The following is a 21558-nucleotide window of genomic DNA, read 5'->3' on the forward strand; positions in this document are numbered from 1 at the left end:
TCTTCCTCCATGTCCAAGATGACAAAGTCAACAGGTATATAGAACTTTCCAACCTTCAGGGGCACATTCTCCAAAATCCCTTCAGGATACTTGATTGTTCTGTCAGCTAACTGAAGAGAAATGTGGGTTGGCTTTAGATCTCCCATGTTGAGCTTCTCATAGATAGAAAGGGGCATAAGGCTAACACTGGCCCCTAAATCACATAGAGCTTTTGTAGAACAAGACTCTCCAATGTGGCATGGAATTGAAAAACTCCCTGGATCCTTAAGCTTTGGAGGAAGTTTCCTTTGGAGGATAGCACTACATTCTTCTATCAAAGCTACAGTTTCATCATCTTCAAGTTTTCTCTTGTTTGAGAGAATTTCTTTCAAGAATTTTGCATAAGAGGGCATTTGTGAAAGAGCATCAACAAAAGGCACATTTATGTAAAGTTTCTTCAAAACCTCTAAGAACTTCCCAAATTGCCTATCAAGCTTGGCTTTGTGAAATCTTTGTGGAAAGGGAAGTTGTGGCTTGTAGGGCTCAGGAGGTATATATTTCTCTTCTTTTTCTTCAAATTTCTCCTTACATTTTTCTGCACTTTCTTGTTTTTCACTCTCATCAGTTCCTTTTTCATTTTCTCTCTTCTCACTGTTTTCACTCTTCTCATCATTTATAACTTTACCACTTCTTAAAGTAATAGCTTGACAATGCTCTCTTGGATTTTCTGGTTGACTAGGAAGCTTTCCAAAAGATTTGGCACTTGAGGAAGATGCTTGTTGTGCAATCTGGTTTTCGGCGATACATTGTGTGTTTGCATTTGTTCCAGCCTTGCTTTCACCTCTCTCATCTCCTCATCATGCTTATTTTGGTTGGCAAGAATCATTTGCAATAAAGCTTGATGGTGGAATTTCGTTCTTCTTTGTTTTGGTGGAGGGTTCATATTTTTCTGTGAAAATTGGGCAATGGTTGCCTATTTTCTTGATATGGTACTTGACTCATTGTTGTGGTTGAAAATTCTGATTTTGAACTTGATTTTGCTGATTGCCCCATGAAAAGTTGGGATGATTCCTCCAATTTGGATTGTAAGTTTGAGAATAAGGATTCCCCATTTGCTTGTTTCCATAATTACCAACATATCTTGCTTGTTCTCCATAATCTACTCCACGGTGGTAGTTTCCTCTGCATAAGCCACTTGTTGTGAACTTCCGGTGATGATGTTGAACTAACCAACATACTCAAATCTTCCATCTTCTTAGCAAGGACATTTGTAAGTGCATCAAACTTTGCATTAATCATGTTGAATGGATCAAGATCATACATTCCATGACTTGCCTTTTACGAGTTGGGTGGTCCTCTTGGACTACTCCAAAGATGAGTATTCTTTGCAATTTTCTCTAATAACTCATAAGCTTCATCTTCATGCTTTATAATAAATTCTCCTCTGTTTGAGCATCAATAATTCCTCTGATTGCAGGAGTGACATTTGTGTAGAAATTCTGATTTATCATCCATTTTGGAATGGCATGATGTGGGCATAATCTCTCTAATTCCTTCCATCTCATCCATGATTCATAGAGAGTTTCATCTTCTCTTGGTGCAGAAAAGTCATTTGATTCCTCGGCTCTTGAGTTTTTCCAGTGGAAAATATTGTGCAAGAAATGCATCGATTAGTTGCTCCCAATTTGTAATGGAGTTGTGAGGTAAAGAATCAAGCCAATCCAATGCTCTATCTTTCAAAGAGAATGGGAATAGCTTCAATCTTGCTGCATCATCAGACACTCCAGGTTGTTTTTGCATGTCGCAAATCATAGCAAACTTCTTCAGGTGTGTGTGTGGATTTTCAGAAGGATGACCCCCAAATTGAGAATTCTGAATCATTTGAAGGACTCCAAAATCCATCTTGTAACTATTTGCATCAATCCTTGGTCTTGCTATGCTCTCTCTCAAGTCATCAAAACGAGGAAAAGCATGATCCATCATACTTCCCCTAGGCACGTTAGCATTAACAACTTCTTCACCATGGGCTGCATTTTCATTATTTTGACCATTTCCAGCATTACCAACACCAATTCTAATTCTTTCATCAGCCATATCTGCTTCAATTTCGGTTTCTCTCGAAGCTTCCTTCCTTCTTCTGGTTTCTTTCTTGTTGGCCTTACAAAATTTCTCAATTTCAGGATTAAACAGTAAGGATGTGTCACTTGAGCTTCTAGCTCTTCTCATAAAAGATTAAAAGTACCTGAAAAAGAACAAACAAACACAAAATGAAAAGATAACAGAGATAAAACTAAAAAACAACTAAAATAATCAAGAATTCAATCTTAAACAAACAACTCCCCGGCAACGGCGCCAAAAACTTGATGCGTCCCAACCGCAAGTGCACGGGTCGTACAAGTAGTACAGAATAATATCGATCCCACGAGGAGTTGTGTTAATGATTGAATTTTCGATATAAAAGTTGACTAAATTGAAGTATTTATGAAATTAAAATAATGAATTAATGGGTAATGGAGTATGAAATCTAAATGTGCAAATTTAATATTCTATTCAACAATGTATTAATTAAACTAAGATTTGCATCAAATAGAAATAAGCAAGTTCAAATATGGCAATATTTAAAATGGCAAATGATTAAATTTGATTAGAAATTAACAATGGTAAAAAGGCGATTCCGGAGTTCGGGATTTCATATTCGAGCTATTTTGGGATTTTAAATTGGTTGTCCAATCTTATGAAACTTATGAGTTTTAAGGAGATTAATCCTTAAATCCTTTGAATTCCCTTTCGAGTGAGACAAAGAGTGCCTTAATCAAACTAATCCTACTTTCGTGGACTTAGAATTAATTAAGACCCATTAAGTTCTTTAATTAATCTGTTAATCCTCTTAATCCTTAGCCTATTTCTAGGTCTAAGTTAATTAAGTCCAATTTCCTGATTATCTATCACAAGGTCTTCTCCTTTCGGTGCTTCAACCATGGATTAAGAACATTACTCAATGGGATCCTACATTAAGCATGTCATTAAGCATACAAGAAATGAATAAAACTCATTAAGACCACAAAATATGGATTACCCAATCAAAATCCACAAAATATCTCAAATATTACAACCCTTACTCCAGAATCAAAAGTAAACTACTCACTATCCATAATGCTTACAAGCTATGATGAGTTTAAATGGAAATAAAGCTTTAATCTAAGCTAAGAAGTAAGAAATTAAACACTAGAAATATGGAAAAATGTAAAGCAAGGAAGAAATATGCAAATCTTGGTTAAAAATGGTGTGGAAGGTGAAAATGACTCCTCAAATTCTGCTTAGCCTCCTCCTTTCTTTCTTTGCTCCTTGCCCCCCTTCTAAAATGAGAAAATGGGACTATATATAGCATTTTTCTGACATGGAGCCCTAAAATAGTATGTTCTAGGAGGAATTATTTGAGGAATCTCACTGACTCATTAATGAACTCTTTATGGGATGCATAAGTGGATCGCATAAGTTATGCGATCCCTTATGCGCGATTCCAGTTACAGGTCACTTATCTGTTGCATGACTTGGTGCATAGGTTATGCACAATTTCGTGAATCTGCATAAGGGAGGTGAGAATGTGCATAAGCTATGCAGTCTCCTTATGCACATTTCGGCTGGTTCTGGAACAGTGTTCTTCCTCCTTATGCAGAACTGCATAGCTTATGCGGCAAGTTATGCACAGTTTGGTCTATGCATATTTTAGCTTGAAAACTTGCTTTTGGCATCTTTTTGCTGTAGAAGACACTCCTCAATGGCAAAATTCTCTTTAGTCCTTCAAAAACACCATTTTTCCTACAAAACAAAGCAAAAATTACAAATTAATCCAAAGTTGACAATTATGGAAAACTAACTAAATAACTAATGAAATTAGCTAAAAATGACTAATAACCAAATAAAATGATTGTGAAATTAGACCTAAATGACTATGCAAAATATGTGCATCATAAAGGGATGGTTACAAGTTTGTTAGAGAGAACAATCTGGCATTTACGCGCGCCCATCACGTATATATACAAAATGTAGTAGATTAACAAAGGTAGTTTTTATATTCTTCTCCATATATTTTTTTCTTCCTTTGTTTACTATTATACTATTTTGAAGAGTAGGACAAGGATGTGCAAGTCTATGCATTAGGTCATCCAAAAGTAAAATTCACTCATTTGAATTAATTTCATGTTACTAATTTTCTTCATTAAATTGTGAACTCCTATATAAAATCTATTTGTGAAATTCTTGACATATATGGCCATTATTAAAATGAAATGGAAAAAAATTATAAGCACAAGAGACATACCAGCTGCTCTCGGTCTGATGATCTACCAGCAAAACAACTCTTTTTGATCCTCTTAATAGCAACATCAGTACCCCTCCACTTCCCATAAAAGCCAGTTCCAAATGTGCCAGATCCTAACTCTCACAATTCTTCAGTATCAGCATTCCTTATAATCTGCATGTTAGAACCTAAATCATTTAGTTAAAAAAAATACTTTCAAATTTCTCTTTTAGAGAGAGAGAAAGAGAGACAGAAACAGGAGAAAGAAATAGGTAAGTGAATTAGATGAGAAAGATTTAATTTTGGATGAACTGGCAGGTATAAGAATATCTGTAATTATGGTTAAATCTGATAATTATAGCAATTTGGAGGCTTTGATATCCTGTTTTAATTTTGCAATGTCTCTTTCAAGATAGTGTTGCAATTTCCCCATTGTATAGTGAATAGATAATAGCTCCTTCTCATAGAGTCTGTTTTTTGGCAGATAAAGTCTCACTAATAAGCAATAGGATGTACCTCTTTGCCTCAGAAGAGCTCCTATCATACACCCACTGGAATTAGTTTCAAAAATAAACTCCTTTAAAAAATCAGGTAAAGCCAACATAGGTCAGTCACCATCAAATTGCTACACATATCAATATTATAACCACTTAAATGTTCATCAAATTTATGATCCCGAAGGAAATTTTATTTCAAGATGCATGTGAGTGTCTAGTGCAAACAAATTCAAATATAAACTAACATCATCAATATGTCATTTTTTCACATTTTCATTTTAGGTTCCATATAGCTTATCTGACCATATTTCCTTCAAGAGGTGTTTAAAAAAATGTGCGCAATGATATATTTGCTGGTGAAGAATGTTATACTAATTTCATATAGGCATTTTAGGGTAGTTTTGCATCCATTTTGCCCTTATATTTTAGTATATTTTATGTTTTTAGCTTTATTTTAGCTTATTTGTTAAATTTAAATACTTTATATTTGATTTTTGTAATTTTGTTGTTTTTGATAGGATTTTGTGGCAAATCAAGGATCAATGAGTGCATTAGGAAGTGATTTGAAGGAATTTGGAATCCTTTAAGCATGGAGGAAAGTTGAAGAAATCAAGCCTTGAAAGAGCAAACTAGCCGAAATTTGCTTGAGACTCTGCTTAAGGTCATGCTTAGGGTAAAGCGGCAGTGCTTAAGGTGCAGCACAAGTCAAGCATGAGCAGAAAAGTCTATTTTACTCTAAGTCTGCCGAGATTTGCTGAAGGTCTGCTTAACCTTAAGCATGACGGTCACGACAGTGAAATTTGCTAAGAAGCTGCTTAGGGTTAAGCCGAACCCTAAGCAGAATGCCCAGAACGTGAATAGTGCTGCTGACTTGGATAATTTTACACCTCATTTCCTATCCACTCCTTGTCTTTTATTTACTTTTAGGGTAACTTTTAGGGACCATATAAATTCATCATTTCCTTATTTTTGCCACAAGAGGAAGAAAGGAAAAACAAAAAGGAAAGAAAAATATATAGAAAGAGGGAGAGAAGACGCCATTCTCTAGGAAGAAGGAGCTGTTTGCGAGTTTGGAGCTCGAAACCAGAGACCTTGGTTCTTCCACAGGTTTTCCATTTCAGTCCTTTTATCATGTTTTTCTTTATTCTTCCATCTATATTTCTTGTAAATACCATTATGAGTGAGTAATTCCTTTAGATTTCAGAGTTGGGAAATATGTTTTAGATTAATTTGTGGATTTGGATTGGGTATTTCCTTATTTTACATAAATATGAGTTTTGATTCCTTCCTTGTGTGCTTGATTTACTTGCCTAATGTTAGTACCCATTGGGTATTGTGTTAATCTTTGATTGAAGGACCGAAAGGTGAAAGTCATTGATAGTTAATCAAGGATTGGAACTTAAAATCACCTAGATTTAGAAATAAACTAGGACTTTAAGAGGAATTAATTATTGGTTACAAAACTTAATGGGTTTTAAAGTAATCAAATACATACGAAAGTAGGTTTAGTTATTTTAGAATACACTTTGATATGCTTGAAAAAGATATTAAAGGGATTTAGAATCAATTTCCTTCAAACTCTATTTTTCCCTAAAAATTGGAATGCCCAAGACAAATCCCAATTAATTTGTGCATAAACCCCCAACTCTGGAATCACTTTTACCATAATTAGACTTTCGTTTAAATTACCCATTGTTAATTTTAGTTTAATTGCGAACTAGAATTAGAATTTATTTGTTTGCTCTTTACCCATTTCAATTAGATTAATCAATTTACCTTGCTCATTTACATTTACCATTTATTCATTAATCATTAGCCCAAATAATCGCTTCATTCATAGTTTAGTAATCAAACAGCAAATCCTCGTGGGAACGATACTTGATTCATCACTTTATTACTTGAGACGACCCGTATACTTGCGGATAAGTCACATCAAGTTTTTGGCGCCGTTAATGGATTTGATTTTTGTTTGATATTGAACAATTGTTTGTTTGGTTAATTTGGGCATTTTATTTTATTTTCTTTTTACCATTTTACTTTGAGAATTTGTTTATTTTGTTTTTCAGGTGCTTTATTTTATGAGAAGGACAAAAAGTGAAGAAATCAATCTATTCTTTGACCCAGAAATAGAGAAGACAGCAAAAGCTTTAAGAGCAGAATCTAAGAAGAGAAAAGCTGAAATTAAAGCTCAACAACAACAAGAAAGAGCACAAGAGCAAGAGCAATTACAAGAAGAAATGACTGACATCAACAACAACAATAACAACCGCTCTGTGAAGGATCATGCCTATCCTAACATTGGAGATTTCATGCCAAGTATCACAAGACCAAGGGTAGAAGCTAATAATTTTGAACTGAAGCCTGCACTTTGTCAAATGGTACAACAAGCACAATTTGGAGGAAATCCAAGTGAAAGTCCACATGTGCATCTAGCACACTTTCTTGAGATCAGTGATATGTTGAAGATAAATGGAGTTTCTGATGATGCAATTCGACTAAGATTATTTCCTTTTTCTCTGAAGGACCGAGCTAGAGAGTGGTTACATTCTTTGCCACCGGGTTCTATCACAACATGGGATGAACTTTCTCAAGCACTTTTGGCTCAATATTTTCCACCAAGCAAGACAGCTAAGCTAAGAAATGAGCTGACTTCTTTTAAACCTAGAGATGATGAGAGCTTGTATGAAGCATGGGAGAGGTACAAGGATTTGCAAAGGAGATGTCCACATCATGGGATTCCTAAGTGGATGCTTGTTCAACACTTTTATAATGGAGTTTCACCAGCTATTAGGAGTACAATTGATGCATCTTCTGGAGGTGACCTCATGGAGAAATCTGAAGATGAAGCTTTTTCCGCTCTTGATAAAATTGCTTATAACAACTACCAATGGAGTTGTGAGAGGAATGAGATCAAGAAACCAGCTGGTATGTTTGAGCTTGATGCCATGAATATGATTAATGCTAAGTTTGATGCTTTGACAAAGAAGATGGACAAGTTAAGTATGAAAGTAGATTCTTCAGCCGGAGGTTCTGGTAATACACTAGAAATTGGAGCTGCAAATGTCAATTGTGCAGCAGATTTTTCTGCACTTAATCAAGATTTTTCAAATGAGCAAGTGGATTATGTGGGAAACTACAATCAAAGACCAGGCGGTAACCCATTTTCTGCAACTTATGATCCAGCATGGAGAAACCACCCAAATTTCTCTTGGGGAGGTAGACAAGGGCAAAATCAGAATTTTCAGCAACCTTCTGGATATCAACAACATCAGAACTTTCAGCAGAATAGAGGTCCCCCTCCTGGAATTTCTAAACCTCAAAATGCACCTGCTCCACCTCTACCACAACAAGCACAACTAGACAAGACAGCTAGATTGGAATCTATGATTGAAACTCTACTTGTGAGCCATCAAAGTCAACAAGAAATGATTTCTCAATTAGCATCTAAAGTGGATCAAATGGCAACACACAACAAGATGTTAGAGAATCAAATAGCTCAACAAGCTAGCTCTTCAAGTAACAAAGCATTTGGAAAGCTTCCTAGCCAACCAGAAAATTCAAGGGAGCATTGCAAGGCTATTACATTGAGAAGTGGAAAAATATTGGAGAATGGGGATAAAAATATTGAAGAGAAAGTTGAAGAAAAGAAAAGTAGAGAAGGAGATGAACAAACTGAAGTTGAAGTTAGAATTGAAGCTGAGAAAGAAAATTCAGTGGAAGAAAAAGGAAGTAAGGAGAGGGAGAGCAAAGAAGAAGAGCCCAAATATGTTGCACCTAAAGCCTACATGCCACCTTTACCATTCCCACAAAGGTTTCAGAAAGAAAATTGGATAAACAATTTGGGAAGTTTTTGGAGGTATTGAAGTCTTTGCATGTGACTATTCCTTTCACTGATGCCTTAGCACAAATGCCCTCATATGCCAAATTTTTGAAGGAGATTTTATCTAACAAGAAGAAACTGGAGGAATTTGAGACTGTAGCTCTCACGGAAGAAAGCAGTGCCATTTTGCAAAATAAGCTTCCACCCAAACTGAAAGATCCTGGGAGTTTCTCCATACCATGTCACATTGGGGATATCAGTATAGATAAGGCTTTATGCGATCTTGGAGCCAGTGTTAGTCTGATGCCATTGTCTATCTATGAGAAAGTGAAGATTGGAGAAATGAAGCCTACTACCATATCACTCTGATTAATGAGATAGGTCTATTAAATTTCCAATTGGAATAGTTGAGAATGTTCCTCTGAAAGTTGGGAAATTTTTCATACCAGTGGACTTTGTGGTATTGGAGATGGAGGAGGATGTACACATTCCTATTATTCTTGGTAGACCTTTCCTTGCTCTTCTTTGGAGTGTGATTGATGTAAAAAATGGGAGGCTTACATTAGAAGTTGGGAAGAGAAAGTTGAATTTAATTTGTTTCAAGCAATGAAAAGAAAGATGATTCAAACTCATGCTTGAGAGTTGATGTGATAGATGAAGAGGTTAGAGAAGTGCTTAAAAAGCAACATCCTAAAGATCCCTTAGAAGCTTGTTTGGTTCATAACATCAAAAAAGGGGATGAGATTGAAGAAGCTGCAGAATATGCTACAATTTTGGAAGGAAATCCACCATTGCCTATGGCTGATATTGAAAAGATTGGGAACTTGAAGCAAGAAACAACTTCATCATCAAAGTTTGAAAAAGGTGAAGCACCTAAGGTAGAGTTGAAACCTCTTCCAACAAATCTCAGGTATGCTTTTCTAGGTCAAAGTTCTACACATCCTGTGATTGTTAGTGCTAAATTGACTGATTGTGAGGTTGAAAAATTATTGAGAGTTCTTAGGAAGCATAAAAGGATAATTGGTTATACCATTGATGATATTAAAGGAATACATCCTTCTGTATGCATGCATAGAATTTTGTTGGAAAATGACCATAAAGCCTCTCGAGAATCACAAAGGAGATTGAATCCAAACATGAAAGAAGTTGTGAAAAAGGAGATCTTGAAATTGCTTGATGCAGGTATCATTTACCCTGTTTCTGACAGCAATTGGGTAAGTCCAGTTCATGTTGTACCTAAGAAAGGGGGCATCACAGTAGTGAAAAATGAAAATGATGAACTAATACCTACAAGAACTGTAACTGGATGGAGAATGTGTATAGACTATAGGAAATTGAATAAGGCAACTAGAAAGGACCATTTTCCATTACCATTTATAGATCAAATGCTTGAGAGACTAGCTCATCATTCTTATTTTTGCTACTTGGATGGCTATTCAGGGTTCTTTCAGATCCCTATTCACCCAGATGATCAGGATAAAACTACCTTCACATGTCCTTATGGTACCTTTGCATATCGAAGGATGCCATTTGGACTATGTAATGCCCCTGCTACATTCCAACGATGTATGATGTCCATATTTTCTGACATGATTGAGGATATTATGGAAGTGTTCATGGATGATTTTTCTGTGTATGGTAAATCTTTTGATGAATGCTTATCTAACTTGTCTAAGGTTTTGCAGAGATGTGAAGAGTTCAATTTAGTTTTGAATTGGGAAAAGTGCCATTTTATGGTGCAAGAAGGAATTATTTTGGGACATCTTGTGTCAAACAGGGGTATTGAGGTGGATAAATCAAAGGTAGAAGTTATTGAGAAAATGCCACCCCCAACATCTGTGAAGGGAGTGAGGAGTTTCTTGGGGCATGCTGGATTTTATAGGAGATTCATCAAGGATTTCTCTAAGATTTCTAAACCTCTTACCAATTTATTGAGTAAAGATGTGGAATTTAATTTTGATATTAACTGTATGAATGCTTTTTGCAGGATAAAGGAAGCTTTGATATCTACTCCTATTATGCAACCACCCGATTGGTCATTACCTTTTGAGCTAATGTGCGATGCTAGTGATTATGCCATTGGGGCTGTTTTGGGACAAAGGAAAGATAAGAAAGTGTATGCAATATACTATGCAAGTAGGACCTTAGATGATGCTCAAATAAATTACTCTACTACAGAGAAAGAGTTTTTGACAGTAGTATTTGCAGTAGATAAATTCAGGTCCTATCTTGTGGGATCTAAGGTCATAGTATACACAGATCATGCAGCTATCAAGTATCTCCTTCAGAAAAAAGAGGCTAAACCTAGATTGATAAGGTGGGTGCTACTCCTTCAAGAGTTTGACTTGGAAATTAAAGATAAGAAAGGAGTGGAAAATGTGGTAGCGGATCATCTATCTAGATTGAGGCAAGAACAAGGAGACAATCTGGGAAAAGAGCCCCCAATAGATGATTATTTTCCTGATGAGCAATTGTTAGTAATCATGAATGCAAAAACCCCTTGGTATGCAGATTTTGTGAACTATCTAGTGTGTGGAATCCTTCCACCTGATTTAACATGGCGACAAAGAAGAAATTTCTTTTTGATGTGAAGGATTATGATTGGGAGGAACCATTTTTGTTCAAGAGATGTGGAGATGGGCTGATTAGAAGATGTTTAGCTGATGAGGAGATAGGGAATGTTATCAAAGATTTCCATTCTTCACTTTATGGGGTCATATGAGTGTGACAAAGACTGCAGAAAAAGTTCTTCAAACAGGGTTCTTTTGGCCACACATGTTTAAGGATGTGAGGAAGTTTGTAAATGCATGTGATAGGTGTCAAAGGATGGGTAATATCTCAAAGAGAGATGAAATGCCCCTCCAAAATATATTGGAAGTGGAACTATTTGATGTGTGGGGCATTGATTTCATGGGACCTTTTCCATCGTCCTTGGGACACAAATACATTTTAGTTGGAGTAGATTATGTGAGCAAATGGGTTGAAGCTATACCATCTCCAACTAATGATGTAAGAGTTGTGATTAAATTCCTTAAAAAGTTCATTTTTACAAGATTTGGAACTCCACGTGCCATTATAAGTGATGGAGGTTCTCATTTTTGCAACCATCAATTCGAAAGATTATTGCAAAAATATGGTGTGAAGCATAAGGTTGCAACACCCTACCATCCACAAACTAGTGGTCAAGTGGAGATCTCCAATAGAGAGCTGAAAAGAATTCTTGAGAAAACAGTGAATTGTTCAAGGAAAGATTGCTCACTAAAGTTAGATGATGCTCTTTGGGCCTATAGAACAGCTTTTAAAACTCCTATCGAAACTACCCCATTTAGATTGGTTTATGGGAAGGCTTGTCATTTACCTTTGGAGTTGGAGCATAGAGCATATTGGGCTATAAGGACACTGAACTTTGACTTAAAAACTGCAGGAGAAAAAAGAATGCTGCAACTAAATGAACTTGAGGAGCTTAGATTGGATGCTTATGAAAATGCCAAGCTTTACAAGGAAAGAACTAAGAGATGGCATGATAAGCATATTAGGAGGAAAAAATTTCAAGAAGGTGATGTTGTTCTCCTATACAATTCTAGGTTAAGGTTATTTCCAGGAAAATTGAAGTCAAGATGGTCAGGGCCCTACACTGTTATAAAAGTATACCCCTATGGAGCTGTTGAGATAGGCAATGAGACCTCAGGGACTTTCAAAGTTAATGGGCAGAGATTAAAACATTATATTGTTGGAGAACCCACCCAAAAGTTTGTAGAGGTTTCATGGCTTGGTTCTCCAGTCAGGGATACTTAGGAGAATTGGAGTGGAAGGTCAAGCTTAAGACCTTAAACAAGCGCTTCTTGGGAGGCAACCCAAGCGTATCCTTTTATAGTTCATTAATTTTCCATTTCATTTTCATTTCAGTTTTTACTCTCATAAAACTCAAAAGTGACATTTGTTTATCTTTTGTAGGTAATTCATGAAGATGGGGCAAGTTTACACTTGTGGCAAAAACAAAGAATTGAAAAGAAGCAAGTATAAGCAAAATTCTGCACTTTATGCAGTGCCTGTGAACAGTAACACCTTTAAACTTGTGCTAAATTGCTGATATTGCAATATACTTGATAGCACATGTTTGATTTTGTGTTTTGTGTGAATTCTGTGAAATGCAACTTGAATGAGAATCAATTTTGATATTTAGGACTAATGAGAGCTTATTTGAAGTGCAAAAATAGTGTTTGTTAAGTTTTACCTTTTAGTGTATATATAATTTTGTAGTCTGATAGGAATTTGCATGCTTTTGTTTAGAATTGCTGCTAATTTTTGGTCTATGATTTTGGTTACTGTATATGCTACTGTTCATGCTGCTAAAAAGGTCAATTTCTACATCTTTTCTGCAATTCTTGATTGATTGGAACTTGTCTAAAATGCTGCTGAAAAAGTGCTTTTGGTATAAGTTTAGAAAGGAGACCATTTCATTGAATGTGCAAAAGGGTAGTCACAATTGGTGCCTAAAATGAACAATGATTGCAAAAAGCTAAATGAACATGTGCTATGCTTACTAAGTTTATGAGAGAGATGAACTTAAATCCCTCAATTTTATGGTGTTTGTGTGTATTTGGTAATTGCTGAGGGTCATGATAGCATTCCATAGCTTTTGGACTGTTTTTGGCAAGCAAAACCATAATTTTTCCCAAAACCTGCCGAAACTTGCTGATGACATTGCTTGTCAAGCAGAGTCTTAAGCAAATTCTGCTGAACCTTATGCTTAACCCCAAGCATGGCCCATCTTACAACAGGTCTGCCCCACATTTTAAAAGGCCCAGCACTTCCGCCAATTTTCCAAAAGCTTCGCCCGCACTCCCGATAAACCTCATCGACTCATTTCTCACGCCATTTCTTCCGGCAATTTTTACAGGAAGCCGAACAGTTTCTCCTTTTCCATTAAAATGGTAAGAACGAAAATGTGGTCCTCTCACAAACCCAAACTCAGTGGACTTCGACATTCTGTCAAATCTAAAATGGGTATTCCATCCTCATTACCCACAAACCCTAACTTGACCCAGTCGCCATTACCTCAGTCCCCACCACCACAAACGCCGCCATTACCACAATCACCACCACCCCAGTCACCGCCCCCGCCCCCAAGCCAAATACCACCTCTCATTCTGCCGACTCCCCTCTCGCCGCAATCCGAGCCACCAAATGAAACACCAATTCCCGACACCCATTTCCCAGAACCTGCGCCTACCCAAACAAAAATAAAAGGCAAAACAAAAAGGGCCGCAAGTAGACTCAAAGAAACCCCTGTCGGAAAACGAAAACGAGTACCCTCTGTCCCTTTCGACTTAAACTCTCCACCTCAGTCCTCTGAACCAGTTAGCAAAAGGACCAGGTCTTCCTCGCAAACCCCAGCACCAGCTGTCCAAACACCAGTAACCCAGTCTCCCTTACACTCTCCAGCACCTGCGTCATCTGCAGATACTATTGAGGTGGTAATTTCTCCATTACCTTGGGCTTTTAGGGATATGGGTATGAAAAAGGCCTATGAGAAATTAGTTTCTAAAACAAATTTGGCAAACAAGTATATGGATGAGCAGATTTTGAAAGAATTAGGCATTTATGACTATGTATTTGCCTATTTGAATGCTGTTAGCTGGACTGACTTTGCTAAAATTAGGGAACCAGTGTACAAAGATCTAACCCTGGAATTTTTGAGTTCCCTAAGGCTGAGTTTTAAACCAGCAGTGCCTGAACATAGAGATATGATATATTTTCGATGTCTTTGGGCGATAGGGAGTTAGACATGGGTGCTATGAATGCAATTTTTGGTTTTTGATTCGGGTATAAAAACATTGAGTGGCGACAAGCTGTTTATGACCTGTTCAGTGCGGAAGGATATTGCACCTTTTGGAGGTTATTATAGGCAGGACTGCAAAAGCCTCTAGGATAGTTGACCATGTATTGAAATACCTCCATAGGTTCATTACTTACCTTTGTTTTAGGAAGGGGACACGATACTTGATATTGTGGGTCTTTGAGGATTTGTTTCTCTTGTGGTGCATGAAGGAGAGCAAACAAGTAAGTACAGCCCATTTCATAGCTACTCATTGGCACCAAATTGTCACAAAGCATACTAAAGGTAGTATTGTTTTTGGGGGGTATATAACTGCTATAGCAAAATCATTTAGCTTTGATGCTAGTCTATATAAATTGCTGCTAGTTTTTGGGGAATCATATATAGACAGCACAATGTTGCTGCATATGGATGTTTGTGAGAAAATAGGCCATACCTATACTCTGTTACTGACACCACTGATACCCAGTCTTGCAAACCCCACCACTTTTGCACCAGTAGAACCACAACCAACCTCTACCCCAGTTTTCAGAGACATTTTATCCATCTTAAAATCCTTGGAATCGAATAACAAATTTCATTTGTCAACCATCTGCTCCCTCACCTGATACCACAGAAATTCTTGCTACCTTGAAAAACTTAGAAATCAAAATTGAAGCCATGGGTCAGGAGCAGGTTAACCAAAAGAAGAAGCTAGAAAAGAAACTTAAAAAGAGATTTTTATCTCTTAAAAAGAAACAGAAGCAACATCAACTTCAAATGCTGGAGCTTTACAACAAACTGGCCCAATCCTACAACAATTTATATCATTGGGGCCAAGCCATGTTTCAAGAAATGAAAGACTTAACAGAAAACTTGGAAAGCCTTACAAGCTTGGATCACAATGAACCAATGCGGAACACAGGCGGACCACGATGCACGACAACAAAGGCTTGATAGCAGAACTTGATCAGTAGCAGCAGTTTTAATTTCTGTTTTAAGTTTATTTTTGTAATTTGTTTATTTTAATTTTCAAACTTTGGTCATGGTTGTAATACTTTGGTACTTAGTTTTTATTATTATCTCTGCACTTCTTTCCTTTAGTTTACTTTATTTTATTTTATCTTCTGATATGGACATAAATACTCTGTGAATGTTTCTTGGTTTAATTTTTGATTTAACTGTTACATTTTATTTCTTTACACTCTTTCATTTTCTTGAACATTATTTTTGCACTTTATCTTTTTCTTCAATCCTAATTTTGTTGACATTGATGAGTTGCACAATTTTCTTGGAGCCGCATCTGTTTCACATCATTTGGAGGTAACAGCTTACCCTTTTACTATTTATGCCTATGGTATGTTGCCAATGCTTATGCTTTCGCTTTACCCTACGCAACAGGTTAAGCAACATCTTAAGCAGTGTAAATTCATACATTTGGGATACTTTTTCACATTTTTCTCTCTAAAGCTTCATTGTTAATATCATTTTGAGCTAATTTTGGAATTCTTGAGCTTATATTGATTTAATCCCCAATTGTATAAATTTCAATAATTGAGTAATTCACACAATTTTGCCCATCTTTGCATTCATTTTAAACATTGAGAACAATGTTTCATTTGAGTTTGGGGGTGAGGGCAAAATTTTTGCAAAATTTTTAAAATTTTCTTTAAAATTTTCATTCATTCATTTATTGCATTTCATTCATCCATATATAGATAATCCATACACTTATACATATACCACACACATGTCTATACTTATATACATACATTTGCATATAGTTTTCATATAGATTATACTTAGTTTTAATTTGATTTATGCATTCACTTTAGGATCATGCATATCATAAAAATAATTTTTTTTACCTTGTCCTTAGAGGATTGAGAATTGCTTTGAAGAGCAATTAAGCTTACTTTTAGAAGGGTTTGATGGATTGAAAGTTCTAGATAGGTGCAAAGTTATTAGATTCTTGCTTTAGTTTATATCTTCTTAGCCAAGGGTCACCCAATCAATTGCATTGACTTTGAGTGCTTAGAGAAAACTCTAGGGTGAGAAGTAGCTAATTGATGTCTCACCAATCCTAGAACAATCTTTCTAAACCTTTCAAGGCGAAATCATAGCATGCACTTGAAAAAGAAATGATCTAGGCATTCTTTGAATTTTAAACCCATATTTTAGCCTTAGCCAACCTCACTTAAAAAAAAAAAAAAAAAAAATTTCTTTTTGGAACCAATTTGAGCCTACATTTATCCCTCTTATTCCTTTGGAACCCACATTAATACCTAGCCATAAACCCAAACACTTACCTACCCTCTATGAGATAATCCTTTGAGTGATAGATACAATTAAAATAATAATAATAATAATAATTAGTTGGGAGAAGTGACTAAAAAAAAAAAAGGGCTAGCAAATTCAATTATGGTATATAAAGTAATTCACCACCCAAGTACACAAAGAAATGAGTTTGGGGGTGAATTGAAAGGGACAATTGTAATTCAAAGTCAATATTATTTATATAGTCCCTCTAAAAGCTTCAAAATTATATGCTAGCATTGGTGAATAGTTGTAAAGTTCCTTCTCCCAAATCCTTCCTAAAAAAAAAAAAAAAAAAAAATTGTGTGTCTTGATCTTTTAATAATTTGATTATTCTCATATTTTGTTACCTTTATCCTTTCCTTGTTAGCCACATTATCACCCCCTTGGCCCTATTACAACCCTTGAAAGTCCTTTTGATCTTTTGATGGTGTTTTGCTACATTAGTGGAGATTGGAATAGGAAAATTGCCTATGGGATTGTGATATCATTAATCCATTCATTTACTTCCATCATTATTTGAGATACTTTAACTTATGGATTACCCTATAGTCTATTTAGGCATGATTATTCTTTGTGATTGATTGGTTTGGGCTTGATGATATGGATAATTGACCCAAGGCTAAGCGGTGATAACTTTGGTAAGGATTAAATTCTTTGCATCTTGAAAGTGGATATATGGTTTGATGGTGGCTAAAGGTAAGCTTGAGAGTTTGGATAAGTAATTTTCATAAATTTAAGGTAAGGTACCCCAAATTGCATTAATTGTTTTAATTTGCTTGAGGACAAGCAAATGTTTGAGTTTGGGGGAATTTGTTATACTCATTTCATATAGGCATTTTAGGGTAGTTTTACATCCATTTTGCCCTTATATTTTAGTATATTTTATGTTTTTAGCTTTATTTTAGCTTATTTGTTAAATTTAAATACTTTATATTTGATTTTTGTAATTTTGTTGTTTTTGATAGGATTTTGTGGCAAATCAAGGATCAATGAGTGCATTAGGAAGTGATTTGAAGGAATTTGGAATCCTTTAAGCATGGAGGAAAGTTGAAGAAATCAAGCCTTGAAAGAGCAAACTAGCCGAAATTTGCTTGAGACTCTGCTTAAGGTCATGCTTAGGGTAAAGCGGCAGTGCTTAAGGTGCGGACAAGTCAAGCATGAGCGAGAAAAGTCTATTTTACTCTAAGTCTGTAGAGATTTCTTTGAAGGTGCAGCAACCTTAAGCGACAGTCGACCAGTGAAATTTGCTAAGAAGCTGCTTAGGGTTAAGCCAGACCCTAAGCGAGAATGCCCGAACGTGAATAGTCTTCTTGACTTGGATAATTTTACACCTCATTTCCTATCCACTCCTTGTCTTTTATTTACTTTTAGGATAACTTTTAGGGACCATATAAATTCATCATTTCCTTATTTTTGCCACAAGAGGAAGAAAGGAAAAACAAAAAGGAAAGAAAAATATATAGAAAGAGGGAGAGAAGACGCCATTCTCTAGGAAGAAGGAGCTGCTGCACGAGTTTGGAGCTCCAGAGACCTTGGTTCTTCCACAGGTTTTCCATTTCAGTCCTTTTATCATGTTTTTCTTTATTCTTCCATCTATATTTCTTGTAAATACCATTATGAGTGAGTAATTCCTTTAGATTTCAGAGTTGGGAAATATGTTTTAGATTAATTTGTGGATTTGGATTAGGTATTTCCTTATTTTACATAAATATGAGTTTTGATTCCTTCCTTGTGTGCTTGATTTACTTGCCTAATGTTGGTACCCATTGGGTATTGTGTTAATCTTTGATTGAAGGACCGAAAGGTGAAAGTCATTGATAGTTAATCAAGGATTGGAACTTAAAATCACCTAGATTTAGAAATAAACTAGGACTTTAAGAGGAATTAATTATTGGTTACAAAACTTAATGGGTTTTAAAGTAATCAAATACATACGAAAGTAGGTTTGGTTATTTTAGAATACACTTTGATATGCTTGAAAAAGATATTAAAGGGATTTAGAATCAATTTCCTTCAAACTCTATTTTTTCCTAAAAATTGGAATGCCCAAGACAAATCCCAATTAATTTGTGCATAAACCCCCAACTCTGGAATCACTTTTACCATAATTAGACTTTCGTTTAAATTACCCATTGTTAATTTTAGTTTAATTGCGAACTAGAATTAGAATTTATTTGTTTGCTCTTTACCCATTTCAATTAGATTAATCAATTTACCTTGCTCATTTACATTTATCATTTATTCATTAATCATTAGCCCAAATAATCGCTTCATTCATAGTTTAGTAATCAAACAGCAAATCCTCGTGGGAACGATACTTGATTCATCACTTTATTACTTGAGACGACCCGTATACTTGCGGATAAGTCACATCAAAGAAACAGAAGGAAGGCTAATAAGGGTCAAATAAAAGATAGGAAAATAGTGGTTGCTTCAATCAAAGGGTAAACTATGTTATCAGGACGCAAACGGTATTATATTTTTATTTAACGAGATTTTTCATCAAGCAATTGCTTCTGATTTTCTTGATGAGGTGGAATATTAGAGCTAAAAAGCCCGCTGCACTATGCCTCATGTGTTTGGAACAGTATTACTCCTGAAATTCAATTTCCAAAAGAATCTGAAAGGTTCATATTAACATTTTCAATTTCCTTGGCTTGCTATATTGAGACATTAAAAAAGTGAACAGATTTGCTCTACGAGATAATTTTTGTTTCATAACTTGTATAGCCGCTGAATATAAATATTCTAATCTTGAGAGATTGTAAGGATACCTACTACGCACGAAAGGAAAATTCTGTCACATTTTTGTGCAAAAAACAACTGGATTTAGACATATTTCCCTTGTAGTCCAAGTATAAGAATACTGTTAATACAGTGAACAAGGAAGCTAATATTTTTTTTTTTTTGATAAGCAAGGAAGCTAATATTACATGCAGATAATTTAACAAAATTATGGTTCTCAACCTGCAAACCATAGATGCCTGCTTCTATTTCAGCCATTGCAGCATCATCAATAGATTCATCAGTATCTCTGCCATCAGCCTTTGCATCCAAAGAAAAACAATGTGAAAGGTTGAATGTACCTCCAAACAGATCATGAAGTACTAAAAGTATCCAAATCAAAAAGGGAAAATGCTACCTCAGATTCAGATCCTTGAGCTGTGCTTTCTGCCTCAGTATCTCTACGAGATGGGAATTCATCTGCCGCCTCTTCTTCCATATGTGGGAAGACTCTTGAAGCCAACGGGATATCTGGTAGTGTGGTGCCAGTAACATCTTCAACAATTATGACTGATTCCAGCAACTTATTCTCATGATGATCATCCAAGCACTGTGAAGCATCTCTAACCTTTGTTTCCTCGTATGGTTTTCTACTGATGCTTACGTTTTCAACCTTGTGGTCAGGATAATTCCAAGGGTCTTCATCATAGAAAGAAGACAGTTTACTTGAAGCAGCATCTTGGCTACATTCTGAAATGCCTATACAAAAGCTGGATGGTCATTGTTATGCAAGTTTAAGCACAGATTGGCAAAATTTTCCTATGGAGAGAGCTAGACTTACAGAGCTCTGGACTTCAGGCTATTGGTTGCTTGATCCCTGAAATGGAGGATGGTGACATCCAGGAAGCACAACAGGAGTCTGTTTAGCACTTTCCCCATTCTATTGTTGGCACATCTAATGGAGTGTCTTGAAGAGTCATATGAGCTTGCCCTTTTCCAAATTTTTTTTGTTTGAAATCTTGAAACCAATCTGGATATCCATTCAATTTGAAGCAAGTTTCCCTTACATGTCCACTTTTATTGCAATAGTTGCAGAATCTATCATCCTTCTTATCTCCTTTACGAGTCTTACTACTTCCAGCATCCTTCTTCCCAAAATCACTTTTAGCCACCATAGCAATATTCTCATTCACCTGTGTCATGGAACCATGAACTTCTCGTTGTGTTTCAACACTCAAAGTCATAGAATAGGCTTTGTTAACATTCGGTAATGGATCTTGAATAAGAATCTGATTACGAACATGATCGTAATTCTCTCCTAATCCCATTAAAAATTGTACAAGCTTATCACCTTCGTCCATATTAGCAATTGCCTTTACAGCTCCACATTTGCATCCATTACAGGTACATACAGGTGTAGGCCTTAAACAACCCAACTCATCCCATAGCCTCTTCAATTTTGTAAAATACACCATTAGTGACATACTTCCTTGAGTAAATGAAGCAATTTCACGCTTGATATTGTACAAGAGAGGTCCATTATTAACACCAAATCTTTGTTCTAACTCATTCCAAAGATCCTTAGCTGATGGTGTATATATGAAAGATTCAACTAATTCCTTTGAAATAGAATTTAAGATCCAAGATATCACCATACAATCTACACGCCTCCATTTCTCGAATAGATTGGAATTATCTGGTGGTTTTTCAACCTTTCCAGTTATAAATCCCAGTTTATCTTTGGCACATAATGCAATCACCATAGAACGACTCCATGTTAAGTAGTTCATGCCGTTTAAAGGAACACTTACCAATGATAGACCTGGATTATCAGAATTCTGCAACTTCAATGCTTCATTGATGTACTGATCAGCCGCATCCCTTACTTCGCTGACGTTATCAGATTCCATATCATCAAGAACAAGGAAATTTTAGAAAGAAACTGCCTCTTTGATCAGTTTGATTGAATTTAGTCTGCAGTGTGGCTAAAGGAAAAACGTCATCTACACAGGAAAAGCATGCTCTGATACCATGTAACAGTAAACAGAGGAAGAAAAAATATATGGAGAAGAATCTGAAAACTGTTATTATTGATCTGATA

The 21558-nt window shown here is 35.8% G+C and overlaps 2 non-coding genes and 1 pseudogene across 2 annotated transcripts; 1 reads left to right on the forward strand and 2 right to left on the reverse strand.

Moving 5' to 3' along the window:
* LOC110654867 (uncharacterized) overlaps positions 1-21558 on the reverse strand; it is a 39850-nt pseudogene that overhangs the window by 17492 nt on the left and 800 nt on the right.
* LOC131174218 (small nucleolar RNA R71) lies at positions 1501-1607 on the forward strand. The gene has a single exon (XR_009144466.1). It is a non-coding gene; the product is annotated as a small nucleolar RNA R71 (small nucleolar RNA).
* LOC131174342 (small nucleolar RNA R71) lies at positions 7407-7513 on the reverse strand. Its single transcript, XR_009144590.1, has one exon. It is a non-coding gene; the product is annotated as a small nucleolar RNA R71 (small nucleolar RNA).

This window comes from Hevea brasiliensis, chromosome 15, assembly GCF_030052815.1.
Source record: "Hevea brasiliensis isolate MT/VB/25A 57/8 chromosome 15, ASM3005281v1, whole genome shotgun sequence".
NCBI classification, from domain to species: Eukaryota; Viridiplantae; Streptophyta; class Magnoliopsida; order Malpighiales; family Euphorbiaceae; genus Hevea; species Hevea brasiliensis.